Consider the following 17,108-nt stretch of genomic DNA (forward strand, 5'->3'; position numbering starts at 1 on the left):
TGCTGGGATCTTTGGCTGCGGGGAGGCTATGCAACCTCTACCAAATGCCCTCCTAACAGGGTAGCAAGGGAACCGCTTCTTGCCATGTGGCCCACAGACCCCTCAGGCCTCACTTCCGGCTCCAAGGTATTCCCCCTTTCCACCAGAGTTCCTCCAGGTATTGGGCTGTGGAATTTCCGATGCTTCTCTGCCCTGTTTATAGAGTCCTAATGATATTGCAACCCTCTCCTTTCTCCTTTCCCCGTTCTTGTTCAGGCGATTGTATGTGCCTCCACCCTTTCTCTTTCTTTCCAGCTACCTGCATGGGAAGTGCTTTTCCTGTACTCTCCCCCCTTTCTCCGTCCTCTCTCCGCAAATACCACTCCTTACCCTCCATGGCTTCTCTCTTCCTCAGTTCACCTCTCTATGCTGTGTACCTGCCGAGTTCTGTGGCTCAAGTTATGTATATTGTTGTGTTAATCCTCAGATCAATTTTCTAGGTGTGTGAAATGTTTTGATGATGATCTAGCTGCATTTCAGGGATGAGAGAAGCAGAGAACATCCATGCTTCTCTGCCATCTTGGCCCCTTCTCAAAATATCTAAACTTACTTTTTAAATAGACTATTTTAGAATATATCTAGACTTAAGAAAAGTCATGACGATAGTGTAGAAGGTTCCCATGTATCCCTAGTATTAATATTTTAAATCAATATGGTCTATTTGTTGCCATGAATGAGCCAATATTGATACACTAACTGAAGTCCATACTTTATATACTTTCTTAGTTTTAACCTAAATGTTCGTTTTATGTTCCTGAACCCCATTCCATGATACCACACTATCTTTAGTCACCATGTCTCCTCAAGCTCCTGTGTGACATTTTCTTGGACTTCCCTCATTTTTGATGACCTTGACAGTTTTGAGGAGTACTTGTCAGATGTTTTGTATATTGTTCCTTAATTGAGACTTGTCTGGTGTTTTTCTTATGAGTAGACTGGGATTGTAAGTTTTGGAGAGGAAGGTCACAGATGTAAAATGCCATTTCATCACATCTTATTAAAGTACATACTATCAATATGCTATCAACGTGAGTGCTGATGTTAGTCTTGATTACCTGGCTGAGGTGGTGTTTGTCACCTATCTCTACTGTAAAGTTCCTCTGTCCCCTCTAGTTCATCCCGTACCCTTTGGAATAAAGTTACTATGTGCAGCCAGTACTTAAGGAAGTGAGAAGATGGGAGTTATGGCATATCCCCTTGAACACAGAGTGTTTACATAAATCATTAGAAATGCTTCTCCACAAGAGTTGTCCTTTCTTTCTTTCTTTCTTTCTTTCTTTCTTTCTTTCTTTCTTCTCTCTTTTATCATCTGTCATCAATCTATCTAGCAATAATCTATTCATTTACCTATATTAGTATGTATCATTAAGGTTTATTTTATACATTGTATTCTAATCCAATACTATGTTACTTATTTTGTTGCTCAAATTGTTCCAGCTTTGGCCATTGGGAGTCCTTTCAAGTGGTTCCATGTCCCTTTGACAAACCCCCATCAGTGTGTGTGTGTATTATTATTATTATTATCTAGCACTTCTTTACTTTCTGGCACTACATGATTTTGGCTTATCCTGTATATATCCTATCTCAGTCCTAGAATCAGCCATGTTACTGTGGAGTCCTGATTTCTTTCATCAGAGAAGGGTATTAGGCATATCTGAGTGCTAGGTATGCTTGATGCTACTAGGGATTTATTGCTTCTGTCCCTCTAACCTGACAGAACAAGGAAATGCAAGTGTGTATATTAACCTGTGTATATATGCAAATCTATCAACTTTTCTCCATATAATCATATATGCCTATATTAAACTAAGATGGGTTCATACTGATGCCTCAAATTCTAATCCATTACCACATGACTATTCTAGTCTCTTCCCATTACTTCTCTGTAATCTCCTTAGTCAGTGATGCAAAACCCACCTCTCTTCATATGCCATAGATTTACATAATTGTTCAATTGTTGTATACATTTATTGTGACTTCAAAATTTGTAATCCATACCCCTAATGGGAAAAAACTTTATCAGCTAGAGTGTGGTGCTTGTGTTCAGTTCCTTTTATTTTTAGCTTTACAGACTGTGCTGATCTGCAAAAATAAGCTAGGTCATCATTTTACCCTCTCCTACCCCTACTCACTAAGGTTATTTCATACATTGATAATACAGTTGAATTCTTTTGTCATAGTTTGCTTTCCATCTTGAGATTCCTCTCAATAGGCCAAATTGTTTTTTAGAAATTTATATACATTAAGACTTATTCTTTGTGTTGTGAAGTTGTATGGATTAAATATTACAGTATCATACAGAATAGTTTCATTGCTTCAAAAAATCACCTGTGCTTCACTTATCCAGTGCCCGTCCCGCTGAATCCTGGGCAATGGTAATGTCTGTAACATCTGTATAGTTTTGTCTTTTCCAGAATATTATATAAGTGGAGTCATAAAGTATGTAGTCTTTTTAGACTGGGTTTTTCTTTTCATGTGGCAATATGCGTTTAAGATTCATTCATATCTTTGCATGGCTTTATAATTCATTCCTTTTTATAGAAGATAATAGTATTTCATTGTATGAGTGTATCTCAGTTTGTTTTTCATTTACCTATTGGAGGACATCTTGGTTGCTTCCACAGTTTTGTGAATAAATTGTGCTATAAATATTTACATGAAGGATTTTATATGGACATGTTTTAAAATCTACTGGATAAACACCTAGAAGGGTCATGTTGATTTATATGATAAGACTATGTCTAGCTTTATAAGAAGTTGCCAAAATTTCTTCCAAAATTTGCATTCCCTCCAGCAGTGACTGATAGTTCCTGTTGCTCTACACTCTCACCAGTAATTGGTGTACATTCATTGGGTGTTAAAATTTTGTTTATTGTAATTGCTAGCTCTAAAATCTCCATTTGGTTCTTCTTTATATCTTCTCCTTATTTGCTGAGACTTACTATGTTTTCATTTGTTTTTCACCCCCTCTTGGTCTCTCTGACTGCACCCCATCAAAGGGGTTGGGATGCCTCATCACTGCTTAGTGAGGGTTCAGGCTCACCAAGTGCAGGCTCAGTCGTTGCTGCCAGAGGTAGAGATGGGGGCTTGAATGGAGCGGTTATCATCTAAAAGTTTTTGTATTGTTAGGCTGCCTCATTCCTGGTTCTTTGACTACACACAGCAGGATTTTCTTGGTGCCTTTTGTGTGTCTGTGCCCATTGGCATTTCCAGGTTGCTAGCTTCTCCAGCATATATCCAGTCTGTGATACATGAGGCAAAAAGAAAACCCAAGGAGCTCAGTATCACATTGTTTATTGGATCCGGGCTTTCTTACTTGGTTTGCATTTGTCTTTACACTTTGCAGAGTCTTATTTTGCTTGATTTATATATAACATCCGGGATTTTTAGCTGCACTAATGAGAGGAATAAGAATAAGAATGTCTACTCTATCTTTCTGAAAGAGAATGTCTTCAGAATAGATTTTTTAAAAATTGAATTTGTACCCAAAAGTCTTACTGATTTCTACCATTAATTATATTTATTTATTTGTAGATTTTTTTATGTATACAGTTTCTGTCATTTAAACATGTAGAAAATAGAACTTTGAACTTCTGGGATTTTTTTATTATCATTATCATTATTATTATTACTACTACTTTTAAAAGAAAATAACAAAGTTTTGAATTTTCTTGTGAAGAGATATCCAGTGATTTTAAGTGTACCTGATTGGTAGTCATTGTATTGGTGGCATATGTATTTTATTTTTCATCTCTGCTCCAGAGTTTAGAATTCAGTCACATATAATTATTGGTGTCTTTAAAAGATAGTTTTGTCACAATTTTTCCAGAAACCAAAATATAGTTTATTTTAGGTGGGGATTTAGAAGATCTCTCTATAATTCTCACTGTAGTTTTTCAGTGACAGCTCTTCCTGCCACTTTCCCTAATGGCATCTTTGTCTTTTTTTTTTTTTTTTTTTACAGAATCTGGGGACTTACTCTTTGAGAAAAATAGAAGATCCTGTCGGTTTTCCTTGCCAATTCCACTGGAAGAAGGAATCCAAGGGAAAAAGATAAAGTGAAAGGAGTTCCAACAGAAACTTACTTGATAAGTATTCTCTGACATCAGCATCCACTGAGATTCATGTAAGATGAGAGCTGGTTTCAGGAACCTTATGAAAATGAATTTATCATAATGAATTATTTTTTGGTTCTGCGAAATAATTACTTTCTTATTGGAAATAATTGATTGGGAGCACTTTGCTCTACAGGTTAACTGTGATAAATCTAAGTTGAGATGAAGTGATTATGTTCTGCTTATCTATCCCACTTCACTTCAAATGTCCAACTCCTGAGAGAAAATCTACCTATACTCCCAAACCACTTACGAAAACATAAAATTATACATGCAAAATAATCCAAGTGTTGAGAAATTAAGGAGTTATTCCTGCATGAAAACTCTTCCCTACTGAGTGTAGAATGGTTTCCACCTTCAGAGAAGTTAGGGGTTATCTCCTTTTGACATTCAACTTCTATAATCTAGAAATGAGTTTAACTGTGCTTTTGTTCTAAGATAATTCTACTACAGCAGAAAAGTTTTAATTCTCAATAATATAATTTCCTTTTTATTTCAGTGGTTCCTAACTTTTTTCAAATACAGAATTTTTTTGAGATTTTTATCAGTTATCATTGCTTCCTTAGAAAAATGCACACACATATACAACATTTTGCTTAATAGGGTTTGATAATTGCTAGAGATTCATGGCTGTCGGTTGCTGTGCAATTCCTATTTTCCTCCTTTCCCAATGGGAGTGAGCTTTTATTATAGTTATTCCCATTAGATGTGTTAATGGGGAATATAGTTTTTTAAGTCATGCATTCATAGCTCATGGGGTTTTGAGAAGTCACATCCAGACATGATGATGAGGATGTCACCCAGAGGTCCTAGACTTCAAGCTGGATGAAGTAATAGGGTGAGTCCTCAGGGTTGATCTCCTATGGGGAAAGGCTGAGGTAGTCTCTGTATTGGAACAAGGGTAGGTGTGGATACTGGATAGCCAAAGGTAGACGATGGTAGACTGCTGTTTGCTTATCCATATCCACTGATCCCTTTTATGTCACATTGTATTCCTGTCTGTTAGATATTCCAGTTTCCCTCCTTATGAAGCCTTTCACAGTGGGTAATTTTACATCACCACATATTTAATAAGCCAAGACTGGCCATTTGGTGTGCTTTAGCCATTGAAATGTAGAGAGTTAATGTGTGCCATTTCCAGACAGATTCTTCTGCCGCTGGCACTAGATTACTTCATTCTTTCTACAAGATTGGACACACATCAGATGGTTCTATTGGCCTCAGTTCTGGAGGGAAGATGACACGGAGCAGAGTAGCAGCTGGTCCTGGATGAACATGTGACCATTATTGAAAGACATGGGGATTTGTGGTCATTTGTTGCTGTAGCAAAACTTAGTTTGTTATGACTAATAATACATCCTTCTTCCTTGGTATCAAAGGAACCATATTTCCAACTTTGTCACCATGCTCTGTACTCTGGGAAGCTGATCTCTGTTGACTGTATCCTCTAGGCTTCCTTTTATTCTGGCTCTGGTTGGGTTCAACTGACAGAGGCACCAGTAGGATATTGGAGAGGGGAGGAGAGAAAGCTCAGAGTATTTACCCCCTGGTTTCTTCCTTTCTAGGCTGTAGGTTGGAGATGTCTGTGTTCCTCTACCTAAGAACTCAGTGATCTGTTAACCACTCCCTCCTCTTGCCCTTCAGACCCAGAGGTAATGGCCTTCTGAGGTTAAGTGTCTGCTCAAGTCTTATCATTTCCCTTTAAGCTCTTCTTAGTAATCCCCAAACCTTGACTGGTATAATGGGCATTGTTGCAGGGTGGACGAAGTAAGTGAGAAAGAGCAAATGTCCTCCTAGGAAGGACATTCAGAACATAGCTCCTTTCATTGGGAAGGGCAGGGGGATCAATAGCATTGTCTTTGTGTATTATGGACGCACGGTATATTATACCTGCTGACGATATTTGCTACAGCAGTGAAATATTTGCAAACAAATGTTTGGCCTGAATTTATAATCATTCTCATGGTGTACTGAGTCCTGAAAAATGGTCATTATCCCAAATTCTCAGGAAAGGAAACTACCAATTTGGGAACTTAATGATACACAACGAGGCCACCTAGAATACCAGCAAGCAAGCAGTGTTTATAGCTGTGGTAGGCAGAATTTCTGAAGTGCCACCTCCCCCCACAAGCTGTCCTAGACTGCTCCCCAGAACTTGTGAATGTGATGAGATACCACTCCCTTGATTGTCTTATGTTAAATGGCACAGTTGAGCTTAAGGAGATTAACTGGATTATCTGGGTGGGTCCAGTGTACTTGCAGTAGACTTTAAAAGCAGAGAGCTTGCTTTGGCTGGTGGCAGAAGTCAGAGACTTGAAGCATAAGGGAGATTTGATGAGCTCTTGCTGTCACTGCCTAGAGAAAGTTCGTCACCTCATCCTGTATAGTAAACTGGCCTGGTGACGAGGAAATCTACACAAACAAATTTAGGGCAGATGCAGGAAGTTGGAGGCTATCCTTTTGGCTCAAAACAGCCTGAAGGAAATGACAGCTGCTGTCCTTTTGGACTATGGAATCTCTACCATGGAACGTGTTCCTGGAAGGTACTTGTACTGCTCGTGACTCTTAGACTCCGGCTTGGAGATGTGCTGGTGTGCCACATTGTGTGGCAGCAATGCTGTGCTGTCACCCTTTGTCCAGTCTGTCTTTCTCTCAGGACTTGTACTTTTCACCTAACACAACGGCACCAGATCACTGACTTCAGGGTTCTGGCCCAGACTCTGCAGCCTGCTCTGAGCTCATGAGTTAGCAGACCTGGGACAAGTCTGGATTGGCATTTTCACAAGCTACCCCAGTGAGGCCTTGTGCTGTGAATTTTGAAAACAACTGGCCTACAAAGAGGATCTTGAAAAAATATTCTTAAGGACACATATGTGTCACTACAGTCTATCGCACCCTCCTTTTGTTAAAAAGTAGAATTGAGTGAATCATATTCTTAGAGATTGTAGCTTATCCCAAATCTTTGAATTGAACAGGGACTCATCTCCCCCTGGGCTCTGATGTCAACTGAACTCCGAGCTACTTTATTCAGCTGGTTAGAGAAAGTTCCTGTGTTAACGAAAAGATGCACAAGCCACCTTGGCATAGAGACAAACTCTGCTCCACATGGGAAGAGCCTAACTCCTTGTTTCAACCGCAACAGAGATAAAGGGGTCACCATTAATACTAGAAAAATCATCCAGAAGTGTGTATTCTACACATGGTGGGTTGGTAGGTTAGAATCTGGAACTTAACGTTTGTAACCATTTTGGCTTAATAGAAATTTAAACCGTTTATGCATGTGGCCCATTTTGGCAGTTTGTGCTGTCTCCAAGGTCTGAAATGCAACTGCTCATTTTGAATCACTTATTCGAATTCTTGTGTGTTATCTGGTTGATGGCAGGTCTCCTAAAGATGGTATAATTAAAAAACTGCTCATACACACAAGGAGATCTTGGATAGCATGGATCATGGATTTGAGGAATTAAAAAATTTACAATAAAAATAAACAGAAGTATATCCATATCAACTATATCAATGAGATTTGAAACAAAGTTATTTGCATACTCAGTGAAGGAACATTTGATCTGTTCCTGTGAGAAGGAAACTTGGCCAGGTGGCAGTCATGCATTAAGGACAATTACAAAACAGAAATGAACCACAGCACTTTGGTTTGATCTACCCAAATCAGTTCACGGTAATAAAACATTTTCTTTACTTTTGAAATAATGATGAAAGCCATGTCACCTCTAGAATACTATGATTTGGCTAATCTCTCCCAACTCTCTTGACTATTATTGAGAAGAAAGGCTTTTTGTCTTGAAACACTCTTTTTCTTACATTAAGCCCTGATAACTTGCAAACATCAGTGAAAGAACAAAAGGACTTTACAGAGAAGCTGCCTCAGAGAAGAATTGGTGGGGAAGTGGTACTTTCACGGGGCCTTTCCTTGGGGCTGTCACCATGCCAGAGGTCCCTGAGCCCCTCCACTGTGGAAGGCAGCAGCTTCTAAGGCAGCCAGGTCTGGTTAACGTGGCAATTAACCCATCTTCCCCCGGCTGGGCTTTTCTAGTGGAGGAGAAGGAGGTTTGAGACTTCATGGAAGTTGATAGAGACTGGAAACCATTGGTGAATTTCTAGGAAGACTTAGATGTATTTGTATCTTGAAAAAGTTTGTATTTACCAAATTTTTTTTCAAAATGGTGTGGCTATGCACCTGTAATTGGACATAGGGAAATCGGTTCCTGGGAATATATGGGATAGGGGAGGAGGGTATGCAATGAGTAATAGAGGTAAGATAGACCATCCAATAAAGGCCTTGGGACAATTGCCTATCCGATGGGGAAAAGATTAGAGTCCTGCCTTTCACCAAACACAAAAGTAAATTCTAGGTAAAATACATTTCTAAAATGGAAACCCTAAAACTTTAAAAGGTGCTAAAAGAAAACCTACAAGGGATCTTGTCATAACCTGGGGATCGTGAGAAGTTTACTAAGCAAGACACAACTTCTGAACACCATCAAAGAAGTGACTGACAGATTGGACCGACAAAAACAAAAACAAAAGAAGAAACTCAAACCACTTCTGATTAGTTAAAGACACCACAAACAAGGTTAAAATGCAAGCCAAAGATCAGAAGAAAATATTTGCTGCACCTAGAACAGAATAACAGTTATAGTCATAATAAGTAAAGTGTTCACACAAATCAATAAGAAAAAGGCAAATAACAGAAGTAGGGGCAAAGGTCCCAGAAAAACAGCAACCACAATGATCCATAAGTACTAAAAAGATACTCAACATCCCTAATAATGAGGAGAACATAAACGAAAACATCAGCAAGATGCCATATTTCACTGGTTAGATTGGCAACAGTTAAGAAGATAGAGATCATATCTGAGGTTGGTGGGGACACAGGGAAACATGCATTTATATCCTGTGGTGCATATTATTGGAGCCATTTTGATGGTGTTTTTGAAATAGCTCTCAAAAGCTGGCAAGATGTAGAAAAATTGAAAATGCACATTTTGACCCAGCAATTCGAATTTTGGAATACAGCTTACATAAATACTTGTGTATGGACACAAGATAAATAAACATTAAATACACCCTGCATTGCAAGACATAAGTTAGGTATATACATACAGATGTAGAAAATTCTCTAATATATATTCAGTGAGACAGTACCAAAAACTCTGTAAACAGAAAGGATCCGGCAGATAGATAGGAGGCACTAAATAACTATTTGCTTAATGAAACATATGTAAACGTATAGGAAAAGTTCTGGAAGGACACTGTGGCAAAGTGCAAAGCAGTCACCTGTAGGGAAAGCAGAGGGATCTGGGATTTGGGACTGAAGCAAAGGGGCACTTACACATTATACTGCATACATCTTTCCGTTGTTTGCGTGTTTATTTTGTGATAACTTTAAAGAAGTTATGCCCTCTCAAAAGGAAGTGATCCCACTGACATCTATACAGTGAAAATGATTGCTCAGATGTGGCAATATTAAGTTGTCTTTTTGATGGCTTCTTAATGTGATGACTTCTGAGCAAATATATTCCCCATAAAATTGGTGGGAAGCGGGCCTCAGAGATGTAAGGACTGGGGTTAAGAATGCTGATTCCTATTGAATTTCGGAAAGGGGGTTGTCTCTACGTCCACATCTCCTCAAACCCCTGCAATCTGAGTTTTGCTCTCACCATCTCCTGAAACTGTTTTGCTAAGGTCGCCGACAGCTTGGCTACCAAATCAAACGGGCACTTGTCAGTTCTCGTGTCACTTGACTCTAAAGCAGTATCATTGTCTGCCATTCTCTCCTTTTTGAAACATTCTCTAAACTTCCATGAAACTACATCTCTGCTACCTTTTGTCTCTTTGCTGTTGCTCTCCCTGTTCCTCAGATGTTAGTTTTCTTTAGGCTTTGTCTTCAGACTTCTTTTCCTGCTTTCCATGTTCTTCAGTCTTCTTGCATGACCCCGTCCACTCTTGTGGTTTGAATCCAATCTATATGCCCTCCAGCCCAAACTGTGCTTTTAAAGAGCTCCAAACTAATACCTCCAGCTGTAACTGGCCATCATCATATGGTGTCATAAGTATCTAAAATTCAGCATGTTCAGAATCAGACTCCTCTTCCCCAAATGCGGATCAGTCCTCCCTGTCTTCATGATTGGCAACATCCTCTATCCATTCAGAAAACAGGGAGTTGTCCTCAATTTGTATTTCACACCCAGTGGGAGATGAAGCCCTGAAAATTCTTTGTTACTAATGTCTTATGAACCCAATCTATTCTGTGTTGTCTAATTGAAAAGTCACTGCCTTGATTTGGGCCACATTTCTTGGCCTTGGCTGGTGAAATAGTTTTCTACACAATCTCTCTGCCTCCAGTCTTGTTTCTCTTGAATACATTATATGGTGGTGTATTATGCTTCTTATTAAAATAAGTAGCTTTTCATTACTTTTAAGATAAAACACAAGTCTCTTAACCACCTAGCATTTATCATTAATTCCATCCTGTTCTCTCTGTTATACCCTTGTCACCCCTGTCACCATTGCACACAGCAATACATGTGGTTCTTTAATCTGCCATGTTCTGATGCCACATTTTATTCATTCCAAAGATACTTATTGAATAATTATGACACCAGGCTCTAATATGCATGCTGTCTAATGCACGAGACCATATTCCTATCCTCGTGGAGCTTACATTCTGGCAGAGGAGCAGAAAATAAACATGTAGACAAATATATAATATAATTTAATGGGAAATGCCATGGAGAAAGAAAAGAGGGAAATAAAACAGAAAAAGTCTGGGGTAAGAAGGAGGGTGCTACTTCAACAAGGGGGTCAGGGAGGTCCCATTGACTAGGTGGTACTTGAGCTAAGGCTAGTGTAGTGAATATTCTGGGACAGAGCACTCCAAGCAGAAACAAGCAGCACAGAAGTCCAGTGGTGGGAATAAGTTTGCTATGTTCTAGAGATGGAAAGAAGGCCAGTGGTTCTGAGTGTGATGAAGGAAGGGGTAACTTCATGTTGCCTTTGAGTGCTTGTAAAAGAAACTCCAACTCAGAAGGACTTAAGCCATAAGGAAATTTATGATTTACTATTTTAGGAAGTCTAGAAATAGGGGGGCCCTGAAACCATGTGACTGAGACTCAACAACATCAACAAGGATCCAGAACCTTTCCATCTTTCTGCAATTTGCTTCTGTCCTTGGTGATTGCTTCATTCCGTGACAAGAAGCAAGATGAGTGTCCCAGGAACCCAGAGTCAAATCCAGGCATGACAATATGCAGAGTAAAAGAGAGGACTTATCATCTTGGGACACCTCTCCTGAGGAAAACATTCCTCAAAGCCCCAGCAGACTTTCTCACAAATCTCATTTGCTGTATGTCTTGGTCTAAATGTGTTTGTATTTCACCACATGTGCATATTGAAATGCTAATGTCCAGGGTGATGGTTTTAGAAGGCGGGGCCTTTGACGGGTGATTAGGTCATGAGGGTGAAGCCTTCATGAATGTGATTAGTGCCCCTATAGAAGACCTCAGAGAGTTCCCTCACTCTGTGTACCATATGAGCATACAACAAGAAATCTGTGACCTGGGAAAAGGCATCTAGATCTTGGACTTCCAGCCTCCAGAACTGTGAGAAATAAATTTCTGATGCTTATAAGGCACCTAGTCTGCGGTATTTTGTTATAGCAGCCTCAACAGACTAAGGCACTGTACCAGGCTCTGTGCTCCTTCCTGAGCTGGCGGGAAGGGAATTGGCACCAACCAGTACCTGTGTGGGCTAGACGTTCTGTCGGCAACCCATACTTACGGTAGGAAATGAGTGGTAGACAAGGTGTGGCTTGCATGGGCATGTAAACATTTTTAGTGACTGCAATGCAAGCATTTGTAGTTTTGAACAGACGAAAGATAGATAGAGGTGAGACTGGCCTTGAGGACCTCTTAGGTTAGGTGTTAAGAGGATGGTGCCGTAGATGTGAGGAGGAGTTCTACCTAAGATATTTTTTGGGTGGAGTATACAGGACTTGCTGATGTAAGAATAGTGAGGTGGGGAAAAGGAAGAACCAAGAAAAACTCCCAGAGTTGTGGCCTGAGCAACTGGGTGATGGTGTTCACTGAGATATGGAGGACCTGCAGAGCCATGCGTTTTGGGGAGCAGAGGTCTAGTTTCGGTTTTAGCTCGTTGGTTTAATCCCTATTAGACATCACACTGGATGTGAAGAAAGCCCCAGATACGAGTAGGAGATCAGGTGAAGGATGGGGATGGGAGATGTTGTCTGGCCCTGGAAGCCATGACATTTATACAGGGAAAGGATCAGAACCAGTATCTAAGTCCTAGGGCACTCAAAAAATTAGAGGTTAGGAAGAGGGAGATGGGACCGAAAATCATATACGAGGGAAGAAGCCAGGAGAGAAAGAGAGAAAAACCACCTTTCACAAAGGGGGGCAGTCATCGGTGGCTTCCGATGCTACTGGGGCAGCAAGTTCTACGCAAACAAACAATAGGCCACAGGGTTGGAATTTGAGGCTGCAGGTGACCTTCAAAAGCTTTTTCAGGCAGATATGGAGACAAAATTCTTACTGGGGTGCGTTGGGTAGGAAGTGGGAGGTGAGAGAGTATATACAATTGCTATCAGTCAGAGCTTGATCAAAGAAGCAACCTAAGTATGATGTGGAATAAAAGATTCATTGTAAGGAGTGCCTTGTGCAACTGGGGAAGAAGCTGGAGGCAAAGGCCCAGCGGGTCTTGGAAGATGGGAGAAAAGTCAGTACCCAGGGGTTGCTGCTGGAAGTAGCTGAGAGGTCCGAGTGGCCGTCTCTGGGTCTAGTGGTGGGCCAGCAGTCGGCAGAAGTGCTCCATCCACTGAAGTTTCCACCTCCCTTTCCCCCCACTGGACTGTTTTTTAATCATCCTTTGAAATTCCACTCAGACAGGGCCTCCCCCCAGAAGCCCTTCTGGACCCTCCCAGTGCACCTTGTCTGGTTCTGTTGACTGTTTCTATGTGCTTTCATCGTCCCAGCGCTAACCTCTGTCACAGCACCTCTTCTGTGGGCATGCCCTGGTACAGCTCCTGGAAGTTACTAGGTGCCCCAAAATGTTTGTACAACTGACTGGAGCCCTGTTTCTCCTGAGATCCTGACTCCCTGAGGGGAGGGACTGTGCTCCCTCCATAAGTATTCGCTGAGTCAACGGAAGGAGGGACAGATGAATGGGAGGACAGGCAGGACCAGCAGTCTGAACACGGCCCGAGGGCTCGGGACTCCGTGTGTCCTGTGTTTGTATCCACTCCTTTTACTTATGTTAAATGACCCCCTTGGTGTGCACAGTGTGTGTCTCAGCCCGGGCATTCTGGAACTTGGTGAACATGTTCGCATTTGGCTCCTATTACCCTTTGTGATATTACAAACTTTAGTTGTGCTCTGTCATCATTTTCCCAAATTACTCGCATATGAAAGTCCCTCCTGACACTTTAATTGACCTCCTTGGGATATTTCAAGTTTGGCTATGCCTTGCTTAATGTGTAGTGATAAGAGATGACATGGTTTTAGAGATGCAAATGTATGATAATATCATGCGAGCTTGAGGTTTTGCTTTGCATAAACTATGGAGAGACTTGTCAAAGAAGTAACTTGTATACTAATCACGCTGCACGTATATACTTAAATAAGGCAACCTTACTGGTTGGTGCAGCCTGCCTCATGCCCCCGTCACCCCACAGAGAGCAGAGGGGCATCCTCAGGCCCCTAAAATAGGAATAGCCTCTCTGCTCGTCTCAGATTCCCTGGCGGTTGCTCTCTGCACCCGGAGCGTCCCGATGCCATGGAGGAAACAAAGGCCTCCTCTGTGATCCCGAGGTGCCAGTTTGGCTGGGCAAAGACAAAGGGACATTTTAAATAAAGTCTCCAGACATTTACTTAGCCTCAAAATTACTTCTCCAAATTTGCACATTGTGCAACACTGCAGATCTTCAAATGTATTTCTGTAACTGGCTCCAGTATGCCTTATGTTGTAACTTTTCTTTTTGTCATGGGGAGGGAGTAGGGAAGGGATTAGTTGTCTTTTTTTCCCCTTCCAGAGAACTGCCAAAATAATTCTGACTCTCCCAGATGAAGTAAGTTTTAAAATTGTGGTTCTCCTGAGGTTCGTTTGGAAGAAGACACGGCGATTCTGAGAAACCAGCGGTGGGCCTGCCAAGACGCTACACTTCCTGGCTGCGGCTTCTGTTTCCTTGCGTGGAGGTCAGCGTGAGAACAGAACCACGGTCTTCAGGGGCTGGAGAGGCTTGTTCGAACGCTTGTCCTTGCCCACCTGAAAGCCTCCTGTCTTCCTCGGCACGGTGGCTTTAATCCCAGACTTGAGAGTTCGCCGCGAGGCTGCATTCCCTTTCCCAGGCCTGGCCGTTGCTCTTGGCTGGCGGGCCCCCGAGAAAACTGGGACGCACGCTTGGCTCAGACCGTCTCTGAGGTGTGCGGTTTCCAGAAAACTGGGGATCGCCATCCCGTACCGCCGGGTCTCTGCATCCCGGGGTTCGAGGCAGAAGGGGAAGGGGGGCAAAGGGCAGAATCAGAACGATTCAGGGGTGATATAAGAGCCGTAGAATTTCAGAGCTGCAAGGCCCTTTCTGACAGAGTTGCAGAGAGGAAGGGCAGAAGTAACCGAATCGGACTGACGGGGGGGCGGTGGGGGGCTTTGAGGGAGGAGATGGGTAAAGCAGCAGCTCTGAAATGGAACTTTGTCGATGTTCGGAGAGGAGGGCTGAGGCGGGGCACCATGGGCTTTACCGGCACCACGTGGCACGAATGTGTAGCCTCCAGGTCTCGCTTCAGTTGTTTGAAAAACGGGGTTGTGTGTGGGTCAGAGGTCGGGTGTTGAACAAAGCCTAAGATGTGACAGGTGGCCATAGTGAGCACAAGCATCGCTACCACCAGCTGGTGCCGTCCTTCTGTTGGAAACACAAATGCACCGACACCCAAAGCAGTGAGGTGGTTTGCCCAACAACACTCAGCATATAATGGCAGAACTCAAGAACAGACCCATTTCTCCTGCCCTTCAGAGGGGTACTTTTTCCCCATTTCACTGCTCTTCAGTCTAAGTCTGTTAGGTAAGTCCTCATGAAAAAGTAAAATGAAATGTTTTGATTAAAAGTGTTTCATGATTGTCTTTTGACACCAACATAATTTTAATGTGAAAACGAAAGATTTCACGGGTGAGCTTTCTCTAGGCTGGAGGCAGAGGGAGGGGCCTTCCCACCTGCCTGGGCTCCCACCTCGTCTGGCCACTGTCCCTGTGAAACCATTTATGAGCCTTGCTCTGTGCAAGCTTGGTGCTGGGAACCAAGCCTGAAAATCACCATCCCTGCCCCCAAGTTGTTCGTTGCTTCCTGGGGAAGGCAGACCAGGGAGTAGATCATTGATGTACAGCTTAGTGAATGCTGTGATTGATGTTAGCACAGAGGAGGGCCATTTGGTCAAGGTGAGGAGCCATCAGCCCTGCGCTGAGCCTGGAAGGCTGGGGAAAAGTTAGGCAGGTAAAGAAGGGGTAGGGGCCAGGGGGTGACTTTGGGCGGAGGAGAGGGAGGGGGGAGGAGGCAGAGGGGAAAGACCAAGGGATGTGCCAGGAAGGGCTAGAGACCAGGAGGGAGTGAAGTGTGCTGAGGAATATGGATTGAACCCTAGAGGAGACGGTGGATTTCCATGGGTGTGTATGTGTTTGTGACAACCATTTCCGTTTTAGGAAGATCGCTGGCTGGGCAGACAGCAGGAGTGGAACTTGAGGCCCTGAAAGTTATAGGGCCTCCAAAAAACTAGAGGCAATAAAGGAGGGAAGAAGAGAGGAGTCACTTCTGGCAAGCTTTGCTTGGGTTCCTGTGTGGTCAGAAGTCAGACAGAGGAGGGGGTCAGGTGACCCTCAGGTTGGTGGCTCCTGGGGTCGGTGCTGCCCCTCACCGAAACATAGAAGTCAGGGTAGCTACATGGCCCGTCTTTCAGAAGGAGCTCGGGCTCCAAGCTACCACTGTCCTGAAATTCACAACTTTCCATCGATGGGATGATGGCGTGTGCTTGTGAGCAAAGGAGTCTGGGGTTGTTCCTTGCTGCCCCATTGGCATACAGTGTTTGAGATGCCCCATGAGTACAGAATCTCAGTGGGCCCACCCAATGTGAGGACATGATAAGCACGTTATGTCTATGGCCAATGGCCCCAGAAGCCATACTTGCCGATCAAATCAGAACTTGCTGACAATGCAGGAAGAAAGCAATGACATGCCAGGAAACACAAATGACCAAGAAACTCTATCCTACCCTTGCTGTGCTCTTTCCTGTATTTGCTGAAAATGAGGACATCAAAGGAAAGGGAAAGCCCTTCCTTACTCATGGCTAAACAGAAGGCAGAGGGTTGATAGAATATGCACATATCAAGGAGCACGATTGAAAACAGTCCAGTTTGTTTTGTGTAGTGTTGCCACAGTTTTGGCAAGAATAAAATGTGTGTGTATGTACAAGTTACACAATGAAAATTGTGTATTTTCTGTGATTCCACACCAGTTAAATGCTCCTGTATTTGCATTTAAAACTGGCATTCCATAACATAAAGATGATGGGTAAAATTCATTCTAATAATTAAAAATTGTGATTTTTGTTAACCCAGAACAACTTTAGATAGGAAATAATGAACACCATGACAAGTTGAGAGAGAAACAGGAGAAAAGAAAACAGCTGTGTATTTTCTTTCCTTTAATGGCACTTCCCTCTACACTTTCATCTTTCGCTGGGTGCTGCAGATTATGTAAGCTGGCTTGAAGTTAACAGGTTTGGGGAAGAAAGGACGAGGCATTTATATTTTGCTTGTGGACATGTGGATTTTGAATTGAAATGGTTTAGATTTGGGGGCCAGCTGCAATGTAGTTGGCAGTTGGGATCATGGGCTGGAATTCTCCAGACACAATGTACAGGGTGTGAAGCCCAAGCC

Source organism: Lynx rufus, unplaced genomic scaffold, assembly GCF_022079265.1.
Source record: "Lynx rufus isolate CCGP_SWC_20201006 ecotype Redwood Valley unplaced genomic scaffold, mLynRuf1.p SCAF_12, whole genome shotgun sequence".
Lineage (NCBI taxonomy): Eukaryota > Metazoa > Chordata > Mammalia > Carnivora > Felidae > Lynx > Lynx rufus.